Source organism: Saccopteryx bilineata, chromosome 1, assembly GCF_036850765.1.
Source record: "Saccopteryx bilineata isolate mSacBil1 chromosome 1, mSacBil1_pri_phased_curated, whole genome shotgun sequence".
Lineage (NCBI taxonomy): Eukaryota > Metazoa > Chordata > Mammalia > Chiroptera > Emballonuridae > Saccopteryx > Saccopteryx bilineata.
This window is the reverse complement of record NC_089490.1, coordinates 269,553,979-269,580,115: the sequence shown is the minus strand read 5'-3', so window position 1 is coordinate 269,580,115 and position 26,137 is coordinate 269,553,979. Positions and strand designations below refer to the sequence as shown.

Genomic DNA, 26,137 nt, shown 5'->3' with positions numbered 1-26,137 from the left:
AAAAGGCGGGGGAATATTGTTATTTTTATCAGCTTTATAAAGAAAGTTTATTTGTTGAAAGGCATAATTCTTTTTTCAGGGAGAAGAAAGGACATTTATATGATTACTTTAAAATAATCACTTAAATATTTAAGAGTTTTAATTTAGTCTGACCAGGTGGTGGCACAGTGGATAGAGCATTGGACTGGGACACGGAGGACCCAGGTTCGAAGTCCCAAGGTCGCCGGCATGAGTGTGGGCCCATTCGGCTTGAGTACAGGCTCACCAGCTTGAGTGCGGGTTGCTGGCTTGAGCACAGGATCATAGACATGACCGCATGATCGCTGGCATGAACCCAAGGTCGCTGGCTTGAGCCTAAGGTCACTGGCTTGAGCAAGGGGTCACTTGCTCTGCTGTAGCACTCCCCCCATCAAGGCACATATGAGAAAGCAATCAATGAACTACTAAGGAGACTAAGGAGCCACACCAAATAACTGATGCTTCCCATCTTTCTCCCTTCCTGTCTGTCTGTCCCTACTAGAACTCTCTCTGTTTCTGTCAAACTAATATAAATAAAATAAAATAAAGTTTTTATTTAAATTTTTTTTAAATTTATCTACTTATTTATTTACTTTTTTGTGCCGAGAGGGAGGGGTGCTACCATAGAGCAAGTGACCCTTGCTCAAGCCAGTGACCTTGGGGTCATGTTTATGATCCCACACTCAAGCCAGCGACCCTGCGCTCAAGCTGGTGGGCTCACGCTCAAGCAGGATGAGCCTGTGCTCAAAGTGGTGACCTTGGGGTTTTGAACCTGGGTCCTCCATGTCCTAGTTGACGCACTATCCACTGCGTTACTACCTGGTCAGGCTAAATATTTAAAAGTTTTAAAATGTATTAAAATCAGAGTTCAATATTTTAAAATATATTATAATAGTTTTAAAATAATTGTGATATAATTAAGTAAACCATTCCATACATTTGAGGGCAAAATTAATTCAAGGCTAATTTTATCCACTGAGCCACCGCCTGGTCGAGGTTAATTTTAAATCCTAGTTGCCTATAACAGAGAGATACTCTCTCCTTCATCTAGGTTTTTATATCCTCTGCTCTGCTATTTTTAATGTTCTGATGTATAAAGGAATCCATATGCTGAACACTTGAGACTGTCAACTAGCATGTTTTTTCTCTATAATTGGTATATTCTGTCTCTAAAGACAGAATAAAAAAAAAAGTATCACTATAGACCATACAGATCACATAATAGATACAAATGGGCAAAATATAAACAACACATGTCCCAAACTGAACGAGACAGGAAAATATTACTATGAAATTCAATTGCCTAGCTATTTATCTTATACTTTTTTTTACCCAGGGATCATATTATAAGGGGGAAAGAATTCAGTGTGGAATATGCCATGATTTCACCTGTTGTTCTTAGTTCCAAGGTTTGCAAAATGGATGAATATACAAAAGAACTTCAAATTTTTCCACAAAATAAGGTAACAAAGCTGATCAAATAGTAATTTTACTTGTAGGATTTCTCCGCTCTTCTCACTGACCCCTCCATTTTAAATTGGTAACAGGACAGGGTTCAGAGTAAAACTAAACAGCAGGGTGTGGGCAGACATGCATCTGGGCTTGTGTTGTCAGCCTCAGCAAGCTTCCTTGATTTTTCTGCAAAGCCCATCTTCTTTTTTAAAAGAATGGAAATTATACAGGAAGCAGGAACAAAGCTAACGAAGATTATAAACTTCTCACCTTTCTTCTTCCCCCAGTAATTGCCCGCTGAGTACAGGCACAGGCCATTTGAGATGAGGCTATCACTGTGTGTCCTATTGGGGGCTGAGTAGTTTTGCTCTGGAAAGAGAAGGGTCAACTTGCAGCCCTGAATCCCTGGCGGCCACAATGAGCAGATGACAGTCCTAAGCTCTCAGTTCAAAGGCAACTGAAGGGAGGAGGGGTGAAGAAAGACAAGGGAAAGTGAAAGACAGTGGAATGGGATAGAGGAGCACGGCCATTAATACTAACTTCTCCAATTCCCCTAGCTTCCACAACGACTTACTGCTTTCCACTCCTAAATGCAGATCTACTCTGAGAGCCTTCCACCAGAGCACAGGTATTTTAAAAATCAGATCATTGGCACCCCTGACCAGTTGGCAGAGTGTCGGCCTGGCATGTGGAAGTCCCAGGTTTGATTCCTGGTCAGGCAATCATCTGCTTCTCTTCCTCTACCCCCCTTCTCTCTCTCTCTGTCTTCCCATCCTGCAGCCATAGCTTGAATGGTTCAAATGGGGTTGGCCCCAGGTGCTGAGGAAGGCTCCATGGCCTTAATCTCAGGCACTCAAATAGCTTGGCTGCTGAGCAATGGAGCTGTAGCCCAGCCAGGCAGAGCATCACCTGGTAGGGGCTTGCTAGGTGGATCCCGGTAGGGGCACGTGCAGGAATCTGTCTCGCCTCCCCACCTCTCACTTAATAAAAATAAAAAAGATAAAAAGGAACATTTGCTAGAAGGTGTAAATAATTTTCCTCTTAAATTTTAGAGAAAAAAAGGAGAAACATGCAAGGAGAGAAATGTGACGTGGTACTGTCAGGATAGTTTTAAAAATATTTGGAAAAGGGTATCGATATTATAACAAAGCCATTAAAAGTAAGGACATGTGCTATGTAGTTAAAACACATTATATTTTGTTTTCTTACTATCCCGTTAAGTTTTATTTATGGAAAATGTCTTGTGACTTTTCTGGGCACTTTTTAGGCAACAGAACTTTCCATTCACTTTAAACCATCAACTCAGATTCTATTCAGAAATTAGAATGTCTAACCCAAACTGTATTTCAAAACTCCAAAGCCGATTTAACTCACATCTCCCTGCTCCCAGCAGGGCCCACAACAGAGTAGCTGCTTTTAAGGCGGTAGCGGGCGGGGCAGGGGCAAGGTTGATGTTCTCCCTTCTTTCTGTCCTCACTTGCCAGCCGCTGGTACTGACTACTCTGGAGTGGAGAACATGGAGAGAGACTATGAAACAGAGGGAGTTTTTTTCCTCTTGAATTGGCATTGTCAGGAGATGGCACCTTGCATTCCTGGCAGATGTTGAAAGCTTCCTCTTTGTCTCTTGGGCACTTTTGTATGTTCATCAGCTGCATCCCTGCTGGGATCCCTGGCTGCAACTCCTATGACTCTGGCAGAGTTTGTTTACAAAGTGCTGCTCGTTAATCAGCCCCCCCCCCCCCCGTAAGCTCCTGGTTTTCTGGTGGCCAAATCCCTGCAAACTTGCTGTTGGAGTCCAAGTGCCTTTTCCAGATGGTCCTCTTGGGAAGGACATAAGATGGTTCAAGGCCAGCTCTCTCTCTAGTGTGGTATATATCTGGTTCATGGGGAAAACCCCATCATGAAGCCTCCTTCTCTTGGCTTGGTGTGAATGAGACTAGTGCCGCCCCCTTTGAGGCAGGGCAAAGTGGGACTTGCAGCAAGCACTACCCAGTTTTCTTTCTTAAACACAAGAAAAACCAAACACTTTTTCATAAACTACTATTGCTTTTTCCTCTGAACTCTGTTATAATCTTTATCTGAGGTAAAGGCACCTGTGTGAAGGGCTCAAAAGTTATTAACCCTTTGAGTAGTATGAACATTCATGTATGTCCTCTTGCCTCCTGACCGTCCAGAGTACGATCGATTTATTTTAAAAATGTGTAAGGCAACATTAAAAAAAGGTAAATGTATGTTCTTCTTGTTTCCATAAATTGGTTATCAAACAAACATGATTTTAAGTTAATAAAACTGTAACTGGAACTAATTTCATTTTTTGAAAAACAAAAACAAAAACTCACTCCTGGGGGTCAGCGAGCATGAGAAAAACTCACTACTCAAAGGGTTAAATGAATTCTTGGCCCCGTGTTCTGAAATTGGAATGTAGGACTGATACTATACCTTGGGAGGCAGCTTCTATTATATCTCACTGCCTTTACTGAACCTTCAGTTTTAATATTTGTTAAAATCTGATTAACATCGTGGTTCCTTTACCATTCTTAGTTATACTCAATATCTACCCTCTCTTCTTTCTAACTGGCAGATACCCAATTATTTTTTTGAGATCTACATTTTTTTTTTGAGATCTTCTTTTTGAAGCAACTAAGTACTCAGAGAAGATGACTCCCTATCAAGCTTATGAGTCAATGCTGAACAGTCTAATCCCATTTCCTGGCCAGTAATATATTTATGTCTTAAATACCAAACCTAGTCAAAGAGATATGAAGGTAAGTTGGCTGAGATGATTTCCGAAAGAAGGGTTTCATAAAAAGAGAAGCACAAAGAAGAAAGGTTTCATTTTCTGTCTTTGGACTTTGTGCCTGGTTAGGGTCATCATCCTGTGATAATGAGGAGAGTCAGTCTGAGCAAGGGACAACCTGCTAAGATGGCAAAACAACACTTATGTGATATGTGTAACCCTCTTAATAACCATCCCTAGAACAGCCTACTTTCAAACTTCCTTTTATAAGACAATACATTTTCCTTATTTGTTTGTATAATATTAAGCCGTTGAGTGGGGAGCTCCATACTTGCACAAAAGACGTCTTCACTGAAACAGTGCACCATGAAATATTTATTATAATCCAAACACAGGCACTTCTCAATAGACAATCAAGTTAGAAAACGAAAGTTTTTGTTTTCTCACTTTTATTTATTTTTGAATAATTGCTGGGTGAGTTCATCTGGCACAAAATCACTTTAAAATTAGATGTTTAAGTTAGTTCTCAAAATTGCAATAGTATTATTGAACTGGATCAAAAGTTGTGATGACACCTGTGATAACATGTAAATAAAAACAAATGAAAGTTATGTCCAATTTGCAAATCCATCCTTGATCGGGAGAATTGAATTTCTCTTGGAATTCCTGGGGAAACCAAAGAGGTTTCTAATATTACATGATATTGTCAACCCCCGGGGCAATGATCACATTCTAATCTTAGGAAACAGAAGATGGTGTGCATGCCAACGACCCACTGGAAAGTAAATAATTTTATGCTGAATTCCATTTAGAGGATCAAGCAAGGGCCTATTTCGCTATTTCATATTATGACGTGGGTGTGCTTATATTAAATCACTTTCAGAGGAACACTAGGTGACTAATTTGTGACAATGATATGTTTGCAGACTAATACATGCATAAGAACAGCAGAATAATGAGCTAATTTGTCAAGCACCAAATGAAATTACTGAAAGCTGGTGGCCTAAGCTATCATAAAAATTGTCCCTCTACTCCAAGATGCTGCTGCTAGTAATCTTCTATCCATATCATTGCTTTTGGATAAACAGGCCAAGGTTTAACTGATTCTTTTGCCACGAAGCTGGGTCTCTGGTACTTGAATACACTTGCTATTGGGAGAGCCTGCTGCAATGTGAAGCTCTGCTTTTTTTGTAACTCCGCTGTCTGAATGGCATCCCAGGATGAGGGACCATTAATCCTAACTGTTCTCCAGGCCATGCTGTTGTTGCTCTTGTGGTATTCTTTCTTTCATAGTTCACAAACATTGCGCTCAGATTCACACAGAACTTGGGCTGTCTCTTTTCCCTCTCTTTGAATGCTCCTGTTTATTGACACAGGCACAGAATCTTCAGTACTTTTGAGATGGTCTTTTTTATTTTTTCTTCTTTTTCCCAACACAATCCAGGAATGACTTTATCCTTCTTATTATTAGACTTATCCTCTCTCCTTCGGTCCCCACCCAAACTTGAGATGGATAAACCTAATTCCCAATTTTTCTGCATTACACCTCCTCTGAACCCCAAGTGTAAACTAGCTAACTTGTGCTGCTAATAGAATAGATTTTTTTTTTCTGGAGAAAGCATGGTTTGGTGGAAGGAGAACAGGTTTTTGGTGTCATCAGACAGACCTGAGGTCTCTCTCACCACTTCAGTTACTTTGGACTCATTCCCCAACTGTCATCCAATCTTAATTTTTTCATTTGGAAAACAACAATAATACATATTTCTTATATTTATTTGTGATTACCTTAGAAGACATAGGTTAACCATGTGACACATGCAATATTTGTTTCAGACGGCCCCCTCAAATGTTTATCATCTAACCTCCTGACCTCAAGTGATGGGGTTGTTACCTTAGGGAAGAGGGAAATCAGTGTAGAAATAGGAAGAGGCTGAATAATACAGGCTTCTCCAGCAATTTCTAATGCAAAGTAAGTTGGCCAAGTGGGTTATCAACATAGCTATGGTGTGGTTTTTGTATCACTTGTCTTAAGGGTCATAGGAGAACTACAAATAGCCATTTAAAAAGATATTCAATTTCATTGGTAGCCAAAGAAATAGGTTAAAACTACAACGAGATATTTTTCCTATCACATTAGTAAAAATTCAAGACTAAGATATCCAGTGATGAGAGGGGATGGGAAAACAGGTATCCCTTTACACAAGTGGTGGAAACCCGGGCTGGGAAAGATTTTCTTGGAGTACAATTTAGCAAATTTCTTAAAGTGTAAAACACCTACCGACTGATCTGCAAGAATCTATCCCACAAAAGGGATTGCTCAAGTGTAAATAACACACACAAAGCCATTCATTTTAGCATTGTTTATAATTTTTTAAAAAAATCATGCTTCTGTCTCTCTGACAAGATTCTGGGTTCTTGGAAAGAACTTACCTTTCTTCTTTCTCCCTAGTAACTTCTGAGGTCTCAAATATATAATAAGGTAGAAGATGATTAAAATGCATACTGACTAATAAATAATCAAAATATTTTATGTATAAAGATAATAAAATAGATGTATAAAATTTGTAGGTGGATCGCTATTTTCAGAAGAAAAAAGTATTTATAATTGGTAATCAAATGTTTATTCTTTTTTCTATTCACTTAAAATTACTGGAATATTTTATAATACATATAATTGATTGTTACTCAACTTTCCAAGCCTATGTAATCTTATTTTATATTTTGATTTAAATGTTGCATATTTTGATAAAAAAAATTTTCTAAAAACTTAACATATTTTAAGGCAGGGGTACAGGACTTCTCAAACAACGGTTTAAATGCCTGCTACTATAACTCCTGGGCCATCGTCTTGCAATAAGAATTTAATTTTTTTGCAATATGGGATGCAGAGAGGGAAGATGGTGTCTTTCAAATATAAAGACCATGCTCTTAATATCATCAGCAGAAGGTATCTCTGAGTCACATTGACTAGTGGTGGGATTGAGCCTCTTCAGTCACACCATCTAGACCAAAATGTCATGCTTTACTGAGCTGTATTACTTGGGCCATGAAACAGGCTAAACAAAACTAAGCCAGTGAAAATTCTTAAGACCAATAGGCAGCCCAATTTGGCTACTTTACAACTAAGATCCAATATTTTAAAATGAAATAGTACTTTCTTTTTCAAGGAGAACCATACTAGATATATAAGGTAGCAAATAAATATTAAACTCCTTTCATCAATGTGAGCCCCAGATCAGCCTGGTGTGAACAACATATTTATATATCACTAGCAATGTAAAGTGAGCTGAGCTTCTCAGAAGAGTGCTGTATTAATTGAATCATTAGCATGAAAAACTAGTTTCCTTCCACATGACATTTAGAAACATGCAATAACATTTTGAAAATGAGTGGAGAAGGTTATAATAAAGGAAACGTTTTTTTGAGCCTTCTAGAGAGGGTTTTGTGCATTAGGTTTTACATGACTCTATCTTTTTTTTTTTACAGAGACAGAGAGAGAGTCAGAGATAGGGACAGACAGACAGGAATGGAGAGAGAAGAGAAGCATCAATCATCAGTTTTTTGTTGCGACACCTTAGTTGTTCATTGATTGCTTTCTCATATGTGCCTTGACCGTGGGGCTACAGCAGACCGAGAAACCCTTTGCTCAAGCCAATGACCTTGGGTCCAAGCTGGTGAGCTTTGCTCAAACCAGATGAGCCCGTGCTCAAACTGGTGAGCTTGGGGTTTTGAACCTGGGTCCTTCCGCATCCCAGTCCAATGCTCTATCCACTGTGCCACCGCCTGGTCAGGCGACTCTTTATCTTTTAATACATGCAATAACCCTATAAAGTGAGTATTAATATCTCCTACTTTATAGATGAGGAAACTAAAGAATATAGAGGAGATAATTATTGTCCAGAGATCCAGATAATAAGTGGTTAAACTACAATTAGACTCCAAACCCCACTCTGTCCACTACACTGTGAGAGCAACTTTGACCTGTGGATTTAGACAGGACTGTAAATGACTGGTTGAGAGAGGGGTACAGGTTTAGAGACATTTGATAGGGTAATAATGATCATGAGCTGTGTAACTAGAAGTACCAGACTTGGCTTGTCTCTCCCCATTTAAACTTCTAGAGAATTACTACTAGTATGTCCATTTTACAGTGAGAAAACCAATCTACAAAATAGTTAGGAAAGCCACCCAAAGTTACATAGCTAGTTAAAAAGTCTTACTGTGACCTTGTTCCTTTTCCCCATATTTATTTTTTCTTTCCTGCTTCTTTCTAACAGAGGAAAAAAGTGACTTGTTTAGTTTATTGATTTCATATACCTCTGGGGTTTTTATCACCTTTCAGATAAAAAACAATCCGTGTCTTCCTTCACCTAATGATGGATGCCAGGATGCTATTTGGGGACACTGGGAGGCACTTCTCTGACGTCCTGCTTATGTCAACAGATACGCATAGAATTAGGTTGCAGCTTGGTTCCTAAGCCTGTCGGTGACTTTCTAAACCTTCATCAAAAAAAAAAATCTTTTAGTTCTTCCATATGAAAAATTAAAACAGCTAGGTGTCTTTGTCTAAAAATGCAAACACATGATTTGGCAAAGGCTGACGTTTTAGATTGTCTCCTGGCCAATGCTCTGGGAATTGTTCATCCAGCACCGAGGGCGCGCCCAGTGCCCAGCACCCCCCTCCCCTGGTTATTATCAGGCTGCTGCAGTGCAGCGAGGAGACAGCTGATCATTTAGATCATTAAAGATCAATCCAATGACCCAACATTTCTGTACATTTTAGAGAAATGACAAAAGTACAATATCAGATTGCTATTAACTTGCCCTGGGTTTTCTTTTTTACAGCTGCCAGGAAAGTCATTTGGTAAAATTGATTAAACCAGGATGCCAGAAGGAGAGAGAAAAAGAGCAATGAAATGTAAACACAGTGAGCTTAGAGGGGAGGGCAATAATGTTTTCCATGGGACTAAAAGTGAGATGTCTCTGGGGCAGACAGGGGAGGGCGGGAAGGTGGAGAAACCATGCACAGAGTGAGCATAGTATAATTTGGACTATAAGAGATTTAAGATGGCAGGATAAAACCAACCTAAATGCAGAAAGTATAAAAAAGAGGCAACCTAGCCACGTGCTTCTAACAAACTACGAATTGGTCACACTATATGGTTTGATTGAATTAATCTAGGAGACATCATTGGTATAACAATAAGAAACTGACTTGAAGATTTTAATAAATTAAACTCTTAATATCAGGACATGGTAAGGCGGCGTGCCTAGGTTCCTGCAGAGTAGGGCTTATTTCTGTATAAAGGAAAATAAATCTCTTTACTTGTGCTCAATAAAACTATGAGTGCATAGTAATTCATATATACACCCCCATTTGTTATTTGAATGGCCATATACATATTCCCTCCTTCCATATAACAACTTTCTTCTTCTTAAAATATTGTTTTTTTCCTCTAATATATTTTAAACAAGTTCTTGATTAACCTAAAAGAAATACTGGTATGTGGAATCACAGAATATTGAGAAGGATGGATTTTAATGTGGATTTTCTGCTACCATGCCACTATTTCTAATTCTTCCCAGAGTCTTATTTAAAATCCCACTTAGCTCACACAGATCATGCTTCTGTGGAAAGGGACGGGAAAAAAACTATCAAGTATTTACTCTTCATATATTATGTCTGCTAATTTTATAGTACAACAAACACCTAAACACAAGTGACTTAAAAATAGCATTTAAAACATAAATAAAGCAAATGTTCTATGAAAGAGTGAATGTACATCCTTGGAAATGGGACACGGAGAATGATAAGGTACAAGAACCATTTAATTGCATAAAGAAGACCAACTCTAGTCTAACTGTAGTGACCCCCCACAGAGAAGTCCTAAATTACTTCTCAGGGGCTCAGCAGAAGCTGAGATTCAGAAAACATTTACTTAAAGTCATGGGCTTACATGGGAGGGGTGTAGCTTTCTTGAAGGAGAATGGTTACCAGATTCTAAGATGGCCCCCAACTATCCTCTGCTTGATATTCACACCTTCATGTAGTATCTCCTTCCACAATGTCCCAGCTTGATCATCCAGCCAAAGGTAATGAATCATCACTTTTGAGATATGATGATAAAAGGCTGTGGCTTCTGTGTGTTTTGTGATGTCTCTTTCTCTCTGATCTCCCAGTCTGGAGGATGCAAGCTATAATTAACAGCCACACAGAGAGGTGGCTCACATGGCTAGTACCGATGCCTGCCAACCATCTGAGTGACCTTCCATCCACTGCGCCACCACCTGGTCATCATCTGAGTGACCTTAAAAGCAGTTGAGCTTTGAGACAATTGAAGCCCAAGTCAACAACCCAAGAGAGACCGTTAGCCAGAACCACTAAGTAATATGGGGAAACCGCGAGCCATTTGCATGACTGAAGATTGTATATATATATATATAGATATGGAAAATTTATCTACTGCAATCTAATTTATGCTCACTGGCTTGGAGAGTAAACACTGAAAAAAAGCCAATCACTTTATTATTTATTTATTTATTTATTTATTATTAACTCAGTTTTGAATGTATTGTTTATTCCTTTATTTTAACAATCCACTCTATCTATATCCACACTGTGTCATGTATCAACACCTGGTTCTAGCTTAATCATGTCTCAACTTTAAAATCCTTTCATCAAGGGCCTCAGTTTAGTTTGGAACAGTTCAACTTGTTCTCAATTCTCACTTGTTGTGAAACAGTATATAAATCACTGTTTTTCAACCACCTGGTCCACAGACTGGTCACCAGAAATTCATGCCAGACTGCAAAAGAGTTAACCACCCTGATGTTGTATGAATATTATGGACCCAATGATCTTAGTTGAATTCACTTAAGTTCAGGATGATTTCTGCCTTAATGGTCCCTGAAATAATTCTCCTATTTTCACCAGTCCCCAAGTGTAAAAAGGTTGAAAACCACTGGTATAAATAACATTAGTACATAGTCATTATTTTAAGATATGATGGCCTAGCCTGATCTGTGGTGACACAGTGGGTAAAAGTGTTGATCTGGAATGCTGAGGTCGCAGGTTCGAAACCCCAGGCTTGCCTGATCAAGGCACATATGGGAGTTGATGCTTTCTACTCCTCCCCCCTTCTCTCTCTCTGTCTCCTCTCTCTAAAAAATGAATAAATGAAATCTAAAAAGAAAAAAAAAGATTTATCATAAGACATTTAAAAAATTTTAAAAAAATGTGATGGCCTATAATTTAGTGTAAAAAGACATTGGTACCTGAAGTAAGTAATTCAGCATAATTAAAAGGTTAAGCATATGTGCATCAGACTTTTTGATAGACCCATGTCTCAGAAATCCATTCAAACTCATGAAACAAACATCAACAACAGGGAAGAAGAGATAAAGGAGGATTTTAGTGGTGGAAAATGAAGTCAATAAGGCTGGAGAGAAGAATCCAACTGTGATCTTTTTATTTCAGAGTTGGAGACACTTGACAATAACAGGGGTGGGCAGTGAGTGGAGAACACAAAGCATTGGGATAAGGAAACAGGTGCTGGGGTCCAAGGTGTCTTAGAAAGTGAGAAGAAGTGGGACATAGACCTCAAATGGGCACTCCTTAAGGAGGATTCTCATATTTACTCAAATACTTCAAGGTTCAGCATTAAACCATCAGGTGACTTTTCATGAAACTATTGTTTAACACAAATGCTTTGTTATTCTCACCACTAACACCCTCCTATTTTTCCCTCCTAGCACTCATCACAGAACATACTTGTATAGATGTAATTCATCATAATGTCTATCTCCCCCATTAGGACAGAAGCTGCATGAGGGCAGGAGACATATCTGTCATGGTCCCTAGCACACATTGGATGTCCCATAAATATTTATGAATTCAACAAAGCAGAATAGATACAAGAACACATTTAAGGATATATATCTTCACTGATTACAATCTCAGTACTGAAATTATTCTGATCGCTCTTTGGCCAACCTGCTGTTATCAATTAAATAAAATCTTAGAATGAACTGCTGCCCAGTAAATCTTACACCTTTGTAAGATCTCACTGATATTGGGGGGGGGGTTTCAATCTACTCTGGATTATACAGCAGCTAAATCTATTCATATCGCTAAACCCAATCAGCCAGACTGTCATTCTTATTCTGATGCTATTTAGAATGTGCAGCGAGCCACTGGATTCTACTTCTTAAAAACTAATTTCCCTAGAGATTTTGCTCTATTTCATCAGTGACCAGAGGTCAGAAACTATGGGGTTTTTTTCTCTCCTGAACAGCACAATGTCTCATTAAAACTTCTTCCCATAAGCCTGAGTATTTCTTTAGAAATTCAAGGAACTTTCAAGGATCATGAAGGACCTTCAGTTCAATATCAGCTATATTTATTTAGTGCTTTGAGAGCAATGGCACAGTCAAGTTCATTAATGACCTAGAAACAATTAATTCAATATATTTCTAATCTCTTGATTGAAAGTGTTCTTTAAATTAAAACAAAACAACTAGTATTTGTTCAAGCTTTTAAAAAATGCATACTCTCATAACTTTTGTACATAGCCCAACAAATCAAACTGGATTATTATATTTACATATGAATATTGGAAAGTCTGATAACTAATAATTCATATTTTCATATTCCCTGCTTTTTCTTAAGGAGAGGAATATAGGCAGTGATCACTCATTTGGTTACTAAACAAATATTTATTGAATACCACAATTTCTAGGAACTACTCCACAGGCTGAGGGCACACAGTGAACTATGAAACAGACTAGGGGCTCTCATTCTACTCCAGAGGCTGAGGACACACAGTGAACTATGAAGCACACTAGGGGCTCTCATTCTACTCTAGAGGCTGAGGACACACAGGGAACTATGAAGCAGACTAGGGGCTCTCATTCTACTCTAGAGGCTGAGGACACACAGTGAACTATGAAACAGACTAGGGGCTCTCATTCTACTCTAGAGGCTGAGGGCACACAGTGAACTATGAAACAGACTAGGGGCTCTTATTCTACTCTAGAGGCTGAGGACACACAGGGAACTATGAAGCAGACTAGGGGCTCTCATTCTACTCTAGAGGCTGAGGACACACAGTGAACTATGAAGCAGACTAGGGGCTCTCATTCTACTCTAGAGGCTGAGGACACACAGTGAACTATGAAACAGACTAGGGGCTCTCATTCTACTCTAGAGGCTGAGGGCACACAGTGAACTATGAAACAGACTAGGGGCTCTCATTCTACTCTAGAGGCTGAGGGCACACAGTGAACTATGAAACAGACGAGGGGCTCTCATTCTACTCTAGAGGCTGAGGACACACAGGGAACTATGAAGCAGACTAGGGGCTCTTATTCTACTCTAGAGGCTGAGGACACACAGTGAACTATGAAGCAGACTAGGGGCTCTCATTCTACTCCAGAGGCTGAGGGCACACAGTGAACTATGAAGCAGACTAGGGGCTCTCATTCTACTCCAGAGGCTGAGGGCACACAGTGAACTATGAAGCAGACTAGGGGCTCTCATTCTACTCCAGAGGCTGAGGATACACTGTGAACTATGAAACAGACGAGGGGCTCTCATTCTAGTTGGAGGAGAAGGGTCAGAAAATCAACAAAATGAATAAGTAAAATCTATAGACATTTATATGGTAATAAGTTCTATGGAGAAAAAAAAACAAAAAACAAGGAGATGAAGAGCTCCAGGAACAGGGACGGTGTGGTTGCAATTATTAAAAAGGATGAACAGGGAAAGTCTCACTGAAATGATATTTGAATAAAGACTGAGAGATGTGAAGAAGTAAAACAAGGGGGTATCAGAGAGGTACAGGTTCTGGTCTAAAGTAATAGACAGCATAGAGCCCCTGAAGCAGGGCTGTTTGGGAGAGTAGGAGGAATAGAAGGAAGTCAGGGTCACTGGACCAATGCAGGAGTAGTAGGAGATGAATCATAGGTAATAGTAATCATCAGTTGGTAGGCTATCATAAGTATTTCAATTTTGATGAAGATTAGAGGTCACTGGAGGGTTCTGAGCAAAGGAGTGACCTGACATGACCTACGTATTAGCAGTACCACTCTGCTGATGTGTGGAGAATAGGCTGAAGTGGGAATGGTGTCAAGAGGAATACTGGTCCGAGGGTGTTGTGGCAATCCAGGTAAGAAAGACTGGTGGCCAGGACCACACTGGCAGTGATAGAGGTGGTGAGGAATGGTCAGATTCTGGGTTCTAATTTGAAAGCTAGCTGACTGGATTTGATGATTGGATTGGATGAAGAAGGTGGGTAGTAGTAAATGGGGAGAGTCAAATTTAACTGCAAAGTTTGATCTGGGATGAAGACGTCCAAAGGAAGAGCTGGTTTGGGGTAAAGAGCAAGACTTTGGTTTGGGATATATCAGGTTTGGGGTACAGACACCCAGGTGGAAATGGCAGTTAGGCAGTTGAATATTAAAATCTATTCAGGGGAGTGGTCCAGATTGCTGATAGAAATGTGACAATGGCATACAGACTTTAAAGTCCTTTGATTAGATGAAGTCACACAGGAGCTGTGAGGACAGAAAGTCCACAGACTAACCTTTAGAAATACCAATATCTAAAATTCGAAGAGCTGAGGAAAAACAGCAAAGAATGAGTAGAAATGGCCAAGGAAGGAGGAAACCCAGGAGTGTGAGATGCCCAGAAACCCCAGCGAAGCGAGCATTCCTTCTTTGGGCATTCCAGAGCGTCAGCACAGGGTGCCGACTTCGTGACTTTCATTTGATCACAGGATCCACATGCCAATAAAGTTGCATCTGAACTAATAAAAAATTCTGTTGCATATTTTGGAGAATCAAGAAACTGATGAAAGAGAAACAAAAGAGGAAGGAAGAAATGCCAGAAATCATGAAACTTGCAAAGTTAACTCACAAATCAGTTAAAAATTAAATTATAAAATTATGATACTAATGCTACACAGTAAAAATTTTCTTCATCTTTGACTCAATCTAAAAATAAATGATTCAAGTTACTGTTTATTAGGAGGAAAAAACATTCTCCATTCGTATTTTTCAGCACACCGTACAAGTTAAACTTATTTCCAGCCCACATCATAATTTAAATAAATTCTAGCATACTTCTTAAGTTTTTGCCCTGAAGACACTGACCTGACCATGCAGCACCCACTAAGTTTATTCTTACCCCATAGGAAAAGGCCATTTTATAATGTAAATACATAGAATTAGGGAGGAAGAGAATCATGTTGGAGTAAGCATCTCATTTTGGGAGAAAAACTGGAACTAAATTGTATGCCAATGATAACCAAGTTTTGTGTTTTACTAACAAAGATATTTTATGTGAGAAAGATGCATTAGAGATAAGATGGAGCCCGTGGGTGATAGGAGCACCACTGCTATTACTGCAGACCATCACAGTGCAGAGCTGATCTACAGAAACACCATTCAGAGTTACATCGAATTTTATTTTCCCTTTTAAAAATGAAAACAGTAATACCAACCCTATTTACCTAATCAGATAAGATTATGTGTTTAAAGCATTTAAAAGAAAACTATAAAATACTGCACAATATCAAAGGATTAATTCAGCAGGACTTCCTTTTAACAAGTGAAAAATATAAAGGTACTAGTTGTATTTCAGTCACTTGGATGGGACTTATCTTGAATCACACATGTCCTCAGTTCACTGTATAGATATTCACACTGAATTAGTCAAAATGTGGTTTCTGGATATATTTAATGATGAACATTTTCATTCTAGCCATGCACTCCATATCTGGCTGTCATGCTAGACTAGCATTTAGAGTAGAAGTTATAAATCAAATGCAAGGTTTCCTGGGATATATTAGTCAAATAAAATTGACCCCCAGTATGGCTGAATTCTGAGTATTCCTGGTACACTATGGCTTTCTGGTTCAGAGATAAATCCTTTAAATGGCCACATAAACTTTAAGGTTTCTTGGAAATTCAATATCTCCCTATGACATTTTGATGAGTCTGGTGTAAATGAATCGTCAGCACATGGATTAAATTCCGCATGAACCACACATGGCTATGAGACACCTTAGGAAAAGTTTTTGGCAAGCGTCCAATATGCTTTGCTGACCCCTCAATATTTTCAGGAGACTTAGTCAGCATATCCAAAACAAGATAAAAGTGAGCCAAAGAGTTCACATTTGCTAGGAAATCACCAGTCTTCACGTCTTCTTCAATTTGGAGGAAGAGAAGGTCTTTCAACATTAAGGTTCACATTGCAATCTTTGTGTACTGGGGTAATCTGATCTTCTGGTTTTGCTGTAGTCCTATTTTGAATGTAACCCTAGTAAGTTTGAAATTCTTTAGACTACCCATCTTACACTCTTTACTAGCTACTTTTTACATAGAAAAGTTCAGACCAAAAGAAGACCATTTTGTGAAATAAACTGAATTCTATCCTAGAAATTTTAAAGACTTTGTAAAGTATCTTTAACTTATTATGAAGTTCTTTCCCCCGCCCTGGATTCTTTAAATCAATGTTCAGTGAAAAATGACCATATATTTATGCTTGATTCATTCAGAGTCAATTGAGCATTTGACTGAGATATTGTTAAATATCTTACAGATGAAGAATTTTATAAATAGAAATAGCATATTTTTTGCTCCATAAGACACACCTGACCATAAGACACACCTAGGGTTTTAAGGAGGAAAATAAGAAAAAAAATATTCTGAACCAAATGGTATGTGAAAATATTTAATAAAATACCATATTTTTCACTCCATAAGACTCATGGGCATTTTCCCCTCCACTTTTGGGAGGGGGGGAAATGTGTGTTTTATGGAGGAAAAAAATACAGTAATTAGTAATTGAAGGCCTTAGAGAGGATCTAGTTTATAATGATCTAATTTAACCCAGTTAGTATAGTATAGTATAGTATAGCATAACATAGCATAGCATAGCATAATAAGTTTCCTATATTATTAGCAAGCTATTGCAGAAAACCTCATAATGACCTGCCAGGGCCTAGGAAAGGTAAATATATTTTCTGTGAGCATCCACAGTCTATCTTAATAGTAAAACTAAGCAATAAGGCTTTCTAACTTTCAATGAGTGAAACATCTTGGCAAATATGCTGGGGTTTTTTTGTTTTTGTTTTTTCCTGAAGCTGGAAACAGAGAGAGACAGTCAGACAGACTCCCGCATGCGCCCGACCGGGATCCACCCGGCACGCCCACCAGGGGCCAAGCTCTGCCCATCAGGGGGCGATGCTCTGCCCCTCCGGGGGGTCGCTCTGCCGCGACCAGAGCCACTGTAGTGCCTGGGGCAGAGGCCAAGGAGCCATCCCCAGCGCCTGGGCCATCTTTGCTCCAATGGAGCCTTGGCTGCGGGAGGGGAAGAGAGAGACAGAGAGGAAAGGGGGGGGTGGAGAAGCAAATGGGCGCCTCTCCTATGTGCCCTGCCTGGGAATCGAACCCGGGTCCCCCGCACGCCAGGCTGACGCTCTATCGCTGAGCCAACTGGCCAGGGCCAATATGCTGTTTTTTAAAAATGATATTTTAGGCTACAATTTACAATGGAATTTCAAAATGCAGTCATTTCCACCAGTTCTATTCCAATTTTACTTTATAAGCAAACCAGTTGCTTTACAGCTTTACAGAAGTCAGCACAGGATTTTGGTGCTTCAGCACTGTCTTTCTACTTTGAAGATGAGCCAAGTATTGATGTGGTCAGATCTATGACTCCTCAAACCATTAGAAATTGTAACTGTGTGATAAATATAATGTAGACATTTTCCAAATAGGCAACTCATAATGAATTGAAGAATAGCAATCACCTACAAAAAACTATTTCCAAGTCCCCCATGTGTCTGTCTCCAAGTAGAACGATGCTCCCTAGAAATTCTCCCAAATGATGGATTAGTCATTGACCTTCACCTTTTCAAAACTTGTTTAAAATGAAAGCAAACTGCTTAAGTTAATCTAAAATTTAGTGCTCTGGCAAGTACCAAACAAGATTGCTTCTGTGGTTTTTGGTATAAAGTTATTCCCCCAAAGATTATAATTCTCCTTTGTTTTTTCTAAGCAATGCATTTCAAGAGCTAAAATTAGGGCTGAAAAGGCTTCTTTTATATACAGTGTGTCTGTAAAGTCATGGTGCACTTTTGACCCGTCACAGGAAAGCAACGAAAGATGATAGAAATGTAAAATCTGCACCAAATAAAAGGAAAACCCTCCCAGTTTCTGTAGGATGATATGGCAGCATGTGCGCATGCGTAGATGACGACATTACACTGTGTAAACAGCGGAGCAGCCCACGGCCATGCTAGTCGAGATGTGGATGGTACAGAGGAAAGTTCAGTGTGTTCTGTGGCTCACTAAATTCGAATCCGTGACCAAAGTGCAACGTGAATATCGGCACATTTATAACAAAGCGCCACCACATAGGAATAACATTACTCGGTGGGATAAGCAGTTGAAGGAAACCGGCGGTTTGGTGGAGAAACCCCGTTCTGGTAGGCCATCTGTCAGTGACGAGTCTGTAGAGGCTATACGGGATAGCTACCTAAGGAGCCCTAAAAAATCTGTGTGTGAGCCCACATCGAACTGCACTGAATAGGCATGAAACTGGGAGAGTTTTCCTTTTATTTGGTGCAGATTTTTTTTTTCTTTAAAATGAAGCTTTTATACATAACTATACACTTTTTGCAAAGCAGTTCTGAAGGCCAGAAAAGTAACTCAAATTCTGGACTCTTGGAGGCTCTACAGATTATACCAGGTTTCAACTAGTTATTAAATTTTAGGTAACAAGATCTAGAGCCTTGGCCTTAGAATTGTGCAGGAGAAACTAAGGAGTAAAAGCTTCACATTCTGAGAATAATAGTGACAAAACACAACATTCCTAAATTGTGGGAAATAAAATTGATGGAGGTACATGATAGGAAGAAAACCACCAAAATTCTACTAATCCCAGGTTCTTCTAATTGGTACCAATGGTAGCAATCTCTGGGTCACCTATCATCTAATCAAAGTTTGACAGAGAAGGATGACCCACAGGAGCAGCCTTGCTGCGCTTGAGGATTGTTCAACACTTGAAATGAGCTTCGGATCAGTTCTTGGCTGAAGTCCACCTGGGCCCCTTTCACAAAGGCCAAGCTATCAGAGTCAACCACCACTCTTGCCCCACCCTATTCAAATACCCTGTTGTCGGGGTTGATAACTGTATCCAGTGAAAATCTGTACTGGAATCCGGAGCAACCACCTACCTCCACCTCCAGCCTGAGGAATTCTGACCCTTGAGTGATTTCCAGAAGCCTCTGGACGCAGCTGTCCGTGAGGTGAATCTGCCCTTCGCCAACCTCAGCGCTGGAGGAAGAAACTTCCTGATGCACCCGGGGTCCGGCGTAGGCCGCGAGGAGCCTGTTCCTCCACCACGGGGCGACCGCCCTCAGCGCCACCGAAGTTAGGGATAAACCCCTGGCGGCCGCCATCTTCCCCCTCAAACCCCCTATTTGGTGCAGATTTCACATTTCTACTGTCTTTTGTTGCTTTCCTGTGACCAGTCAAAAGTGCACCGTGACTTTACGGACACACTGTATATATTCTAACTAAGATAAACAAAAGTTTAACTTATCAGTGAATTTGATACCTAATAATAACATATCTAAAATTTTAAAGTATTAGATAATACAGGCACATAAGATTTTGTACGTTCTTGCTTTCATTTCCATTTTAAAGTTATCCATCAGTTTTATCTTCAATTGCTGAGGGTATAGATTGTCTTATTTGTTATCAACATTGTTGCTAAAAGTACATCCTCCAACATGTCTAAAAGTTTCATTTTAATAGGCAGATTTCAAACCTTGCTTTGCATAGGTGTAACTTAGGTAAAGAGAGTTGCTGTGGCTGTTGATCTTCTTGTCCCCTATGTTTCAGAAATCAGTGTTGCAGCCCTGTATAGTGAAAATCATTTACTGACTTCTTTCTATGATTACCACAATAAATATTATACTATAATGCAGACTCTTCAATCAGAGATTAAAAGCCAGTATTGATCTATGAATGTCTAACAATGATAGCACTATGCATAAACCGAAGAGTCTGACAATACTTCATTAGTTCCCACTTGTTATGGACTGAATTGCATCTCCCTAAAATTCATATGTTGAAGTCTTCAGTACCTAACCCCCATTACCTAAGAACATGACCTTAATTGAAAACAGGGTTGTTGCAGGTGTAATTAGTTAAAATGAGGCCACAGTGTAGTAGGGTGGGTCCTTAATCCAATATGCCTGGAGAACACTTGGGGTAAGAATGGGAAGATCACACAAATAGATTAAGCCTGACTTGTACCTTTCCTGCTTGGGTACAGCAGAATTACAATGAAGGATTTAGCATGAGAGCAGTTGATATATCTGACTATTAGGTATTTAATGTACTAAGGGGACCTAGAGTTTAAGATGTCAGAGTTGGTTGGAACACTGTTGGGTGATCACAAGGTCCAGAGAATGGCCATGGGGATGGGTTGTCAGAGTAGAACTGAAGTCAAGGTCAGTGAATTTGAGGAAGGTGAAGATGAGAGAATAAGGCTATGGTTCAATCCTGGCTGCACATTAGGATAACTTGAGGAGCTATAAAAATTTCTCAATACATTGGCCCCAGGAAAATAAGAGTCTCTTTGGGCAGGACAAAAGCATGAATGTTTTTTTTAAAGGTACAAAGGCTGAGAAGCACAGAACTTGATTGTTGCCTATTTTGTCTAAGTGGATTTCCAAGTCACTCAAAATGGTGAATTACAGAGGTATTTTTGGCTTAAAAAGTTTTACTCAAGAACACATTAGGGAGTTGAAAAGAAGGCAAAATAGCTAGTATAGGGAAGTACAAAGATTTCCAAATGCTCTTAAGTATTCTGTGGTTTATATTAAAAGATAACTGGAACTAGGAATGTATTGTCAGACTTCTTTCTTACTGGAACCTAGAGTTGCATCCTGTACCCTCATTCCCTCTATCTTCTCCTAGACTTGGAGTTCAAACCTATCCCCACTGTCTTTCGTTCTTTTCTTTCTTTCTTCCTTTTCTCTTTCTTTCTTTCTTTCTTTCTTTCTTTCTTTCTTTCTTTCTTTCTTTCTTTCTTTCTTTGTGTCATAGAAAGAGAGAGAGACAGAGAGAGGAACAGCTAGGGACAGACAGACAGGAAGGGAGAGAGATGAGAAGCATCAATTCTTCGTTGCGGCACCTTAGTTGTTCATTGATTGCTTTCTCATATGTGCCTTGACGGGGGGGGGGGGGAGGGCTACAGCAGACTGAGTAATCTCTTGCTCAAGTCAGCGACCTTGGGCTCAAGCTGGTGAGCCTTGCTTGAACCAGATGAGCCTGTGCTCAAGCTGGTGACCTGGGGGTTTCAAACCTGGGTCCTCTGCATCCCAGTTCAATGCTTTATCCACTGCGCCACTGCCTGGTGAGGCTGTCTTTTTTCAAATTTAAATCAGGCAGGTTAGAGCTATCAGCCTATAAACACGCTTAGATTCAACTCTGCGATTTTCTTCTTGTCACCATGGTGACCTCAGCACCCCGGAAGTATAGGCTTTCATAGGAGTTTGCCCAGGTGAAGGCTTTCCATATGATCAGAAAGTACATCTGTTAGGCCTATAAATGATGCTTGTGCTTACCAAAGCAGCAAAATAATGATGGGTTTTCCTTGGCCCAGTGGCTAATGCTAGTAGTTTCTTGATGAATAAATCTGAAGGATATTTTTCTCCATTTTTCCTTCCTACAGTGACAGAATCCCAGGTCTTTACTCTGAGAGGTCTAGGGTTGCAAAAGACCTTGGTTATCAACAGAGGCCATCATAATCCTTCTGTTCTACAGTCTCTATAAAGTCTGGCTTTTAATATATCAAGAGTTCCTTAGACTAAGGTATCTATTTTATTTTACTTAATTTTTCCCCATACCTAAGAATATATTGCTAAATTAGGCTCTGTAACAGTAGAAGCCAAACTCAAACTTTTCTGTATCTAGCAAGTAAGTAACATTTGAAAGATAGACACCGACAGGTAACAATAACAAATTAGTATCACTTTTCAATTCAGAATATTTATGTTGTAGTTAATGTTTTCATATACACCTTTCATTTGAGCTTTACAACAGTTAGGACAAATATTGTCTCTTTTAAAAGAAAGTGACCTATGAAGAGAAGAAGCACAAAGGAATTTTAGGGCAAAGAAAATACTCTGTATGACATTATAATAATGGCTATATGTTATACTTTTGTCCATACCTGTATAATGTACACCACCAAAAGTTACCCTTAGGGTAAATTATGGACGCCAGGTGATAATGATATGTAAAGTTATCCTTGGTGAAAATGTACCATTGTCATGAGTGATGTTGATAACAAGGAGTCTGTTCATGTGGAAGCAGTAATACGTGGGCAATCTCTGCTATAAACTTAAAACTGATCTAAGAAAATAAAGACTGAAAAATATAAACAAAAATAAGTGATATAGATAAAAGCATAAATTAAAATAAGTGACGCTATCTATAAGGTCAATAGATGAAACTTCCCTAAAGTGAAATTTGAAAGTGGCACGGCAGAGTCCAAGTTTAAAATGAGGTATTTTCACTCAGAAAACATAATTCCTTCTACTACATCATTTTATATAAATGTATATGTATGCACAAACATCTATCTATACCTACATCTACATCTATATTTATCTACATCTATATCTACATACATACATACTTTAAGAGAAACATAATTCCAGACAAAAAAAAGTACTATGGTAGGTGCCACTAACCATTTGAAGTAAATTTAAAAGGTTGTAATTCTAACTTACTGTAAAAAAGCATGGCAGAGCTATTATAGCATCAACAAGCAAAACAAAAAAATTCAGTTCCAATTTGAAATATGTGACTTTGCTGAGACTGGTACAGTGTAGCCCATTTCTATTCAAGTTTGGGTGTCAAGTCTAAGATAATGGTTACCTTGATGTATGTTTGTTATCAGAATCATAGCAATTGCTTTTCTTTGTGTTAGACATACTTCTCTCCTGTTTTCTTCTGGTTTTCTACAACTAACTCAAGTATCCTCTTAACTACTGATAGTCAACCTGGTCCCTACTGCCCACTAGTGGGCATTCCAGCTTTCATGGTGGGCAGTAGCAGAGCAACCAAAGTATAAAGAAAAAGATAGATTTAACTATAAGAAGTTGTTTTATAAAGATTTATTCTGCCAAACAGTGAAAATCCAACATAAAGTACTTGGTAATTAATTATTATTATATGCTTTGAACTTGCTGTAACTCTGCTTTATAAATTTTATAAAGTAAAGTTACTTCCCTACTTTATAAATCACCATTACTGTGAAACCAGTGTGCGGTTAGAAAATTTTACTACTAACAGAGATACAGAAGTGGGCGGTAGGTGTAAAAAGGTTGACTACCCCTTACCTCACCATGCTCAATCTTAAGGAAGCCATGCTGCAGTCTGTCACAACCAGGTAATTACTCAACACTACCTGGGAGAGTACTTTAGAATTACTTAGGTCATTGGCCTCAGATTCACCATCAATAGAAGATCTGAGAATCTTGATTCAAGTACTGTGAACCCAAGAAAGTACTTTACAATGTTGCCAATACACCATGACTTTAAATTCTGCCTGGTATTTTGGTGCTAGTACTTTCTCAATTTAGCTCATTTCTCATTATCACTACATCTCTCCAGTCTTCCCGTCAGACTCCTGGTTCTTTATCTTTGTGATCACTACAGAAGATGAAAAACCCTTTAGCTTTGCCCTTACCATATTTCATCGATATTAAGATGCCACTGATTGTGAGATGCATCATCAACTTGTTAACAGCTTTTCGGGGGGGGGGGGCAAAAGCACCTACCTTATTAAATGAGCACATCAATTGTATGACTCATCCTACTTTCAAAAATGTTAAAATAATAAAGAATACTTCAAAAATGTCAAATAAAAAATGTCCTTGCTCATGTCCTCATTCAGCATAGTATTTTTTTGCTCTAATATTTTCTATAAGACCCAATACGCTCACTTCCACTATACCTCCAGTACAACACTACGCAACAGAATTATCTGTGGTGATAGAAATGTTCCAAAATCGGTGCTGTCCAACATATAAAACTACATGTGTCTATTGAACATTTGAAATGTGTCTAGTGTAGCTACAAAACTGTTTTAATTTAGCTTAACATGTAAATGGTTGCATGTGACTAGTGGCTCCTGTGTTGGTTAGCTCAGTTGCAGAATCCCAGATCTAGAGCAGGCTCTATTAAATGGGTACTACTTCTTTTGAAATTCTCAAAAATGGAATCATTTGCTTCTCTCCTGTTATGGGAACTAGAGGAGTGGTTAACAATCACCCGTTTTTTCACTACCCATTCCAGTCTACCGTTTGATCAGCTTCTTTCAACTTAGACTGCCTGCTTCGGGGCTCACACCACCTGCCATTTTCTTGCCCCCGAAGCATAAGAATCTCACAGATGGGCTACGCTTTTTCTTCCTGTTCTAGCCTGTACTGTTACCCTCAATAACAATCCTAACCACAGTGAAAATTTCTTCATAATCAGCTCCACTTCACTTTAGAAAGCCAAAATCATAGAGATAGTCATCTCTAACTCTGCTTTTCAATACTTTTAAGTTCCCTTTCCCTCTTCAAGACTTAAAACATGGCTACAATATCCATCTCTGACAAAATCTGTTATCTTCATCTAACTCAGTCTCTGAACCTGGTATGCACCTTCATGAGAGCAACCAGGGCCCCGGACACTTATAAGCCCTGATGTACACTGCTTTCTCTGTACCTTCAAGGCTTTTAAGCATTATTAGAAAAAGAATGATATTGTTGACTGGATGCTCCATGAGCAATACTGTCTACTTTTACCAGGGGTTCAGTGCTCTTCGGCAACACTATTATTCAACAAGTTATTTAAAATCTTTATATTACTTTTATGTTCATAGTTTACTGATTTTTCCTTCATTGTCAGGAGAAAATAATGACAACAGTACTAAACACAGCTAACATTTCTGAACACTGATAATGTGTCATACACTATTCTAAGTATGTTATATACAATGTATCATTTAATACTCATAAACATTATTTAGGTTGTGTCCCCTTATTTACTCTTTTTTTGACTTAACGGAGAGGAAAATATATAAAAGGGTCTCATCCTAATGAAAGAACAGACACTGGTTTACATAAACTGGCCCAACATCTCTCATCTGAAACCGCTTCTCATCCTCTTTCCTTTTCCTGTATTTCAGAGAAACAAGTTTCACCTTTCCAAAGTAAATGAACCCAGGAACACTCTTAATTCTAGCCCCTATCTTTCAGGACCTTTCTCTTGATTCCATCCATACTTTCCTCCTTTGGGGCCTTCTCTTTCTTGTTCTCTGGCATCTTCGGTCCGTCCCTCTCTCCTCCATGAGTGGTGACAGGAGGAGCATCATTTTGTGTAGCTTTCCATGAGAACACACATCGTGATCCAAATCATGTTATAAGTTTGTTGCAGCATGAAAACAGAGTCAATATTTTGATTAAATAAATTAAGATAATGACGTTAATGAGCAGTGAGCTAAAACACCAAAATGGGGTGATGAATGGAGGCATTTTGAGAGCCTGTGGTGTATATGCTTCCACTGTTTCCTATTCCTAAAACATAAATAAGGTTTTTAGTGCACATCTTAAGAATTATAAATATTTTCCAACTTTGCTTTGCTGAGTTCCACCATCCTCAAATGACAAAGCTGCTGCTTCTTTGGAAAAATAGCTTTATAGACTGCCATTAAGTATTGTAATTTCATATATTTAAATTTTCACACTTCCTCTGTTCAGTTGAGACTGCTTGCTCTACAACTACATTCAGGCTATACAAACTCAATTATTTATGAACTTAAGAGTCTAGCTCCTCCAAAAATATTTTTTGATC

At 39.0% G+C, this 26,137-nt stretch overlaps 1 protein-coding gene and 1 pseudogene across 8 annotated transcripts in view; both read right to left on the bottom strand.

Annotated features, from left to right (window-relative positions):
* Positions 1 to 26,137, bottom strand: part of PDE4D (phosphodiesterase 4D) — a 1,576,413-nt gene that overhangs the window by 627,209 nt on the left and 923,067 nt on the right. The gene's annotated exons all lie outside the window — the stretch shown is intronic.
* On the bottom strand, positions 18,906 to 19,683 carry LOC136320403 (iron-sulfur cluster assembly 2 homolog, mitochondrial pseudogene; annotated as a pseudogene).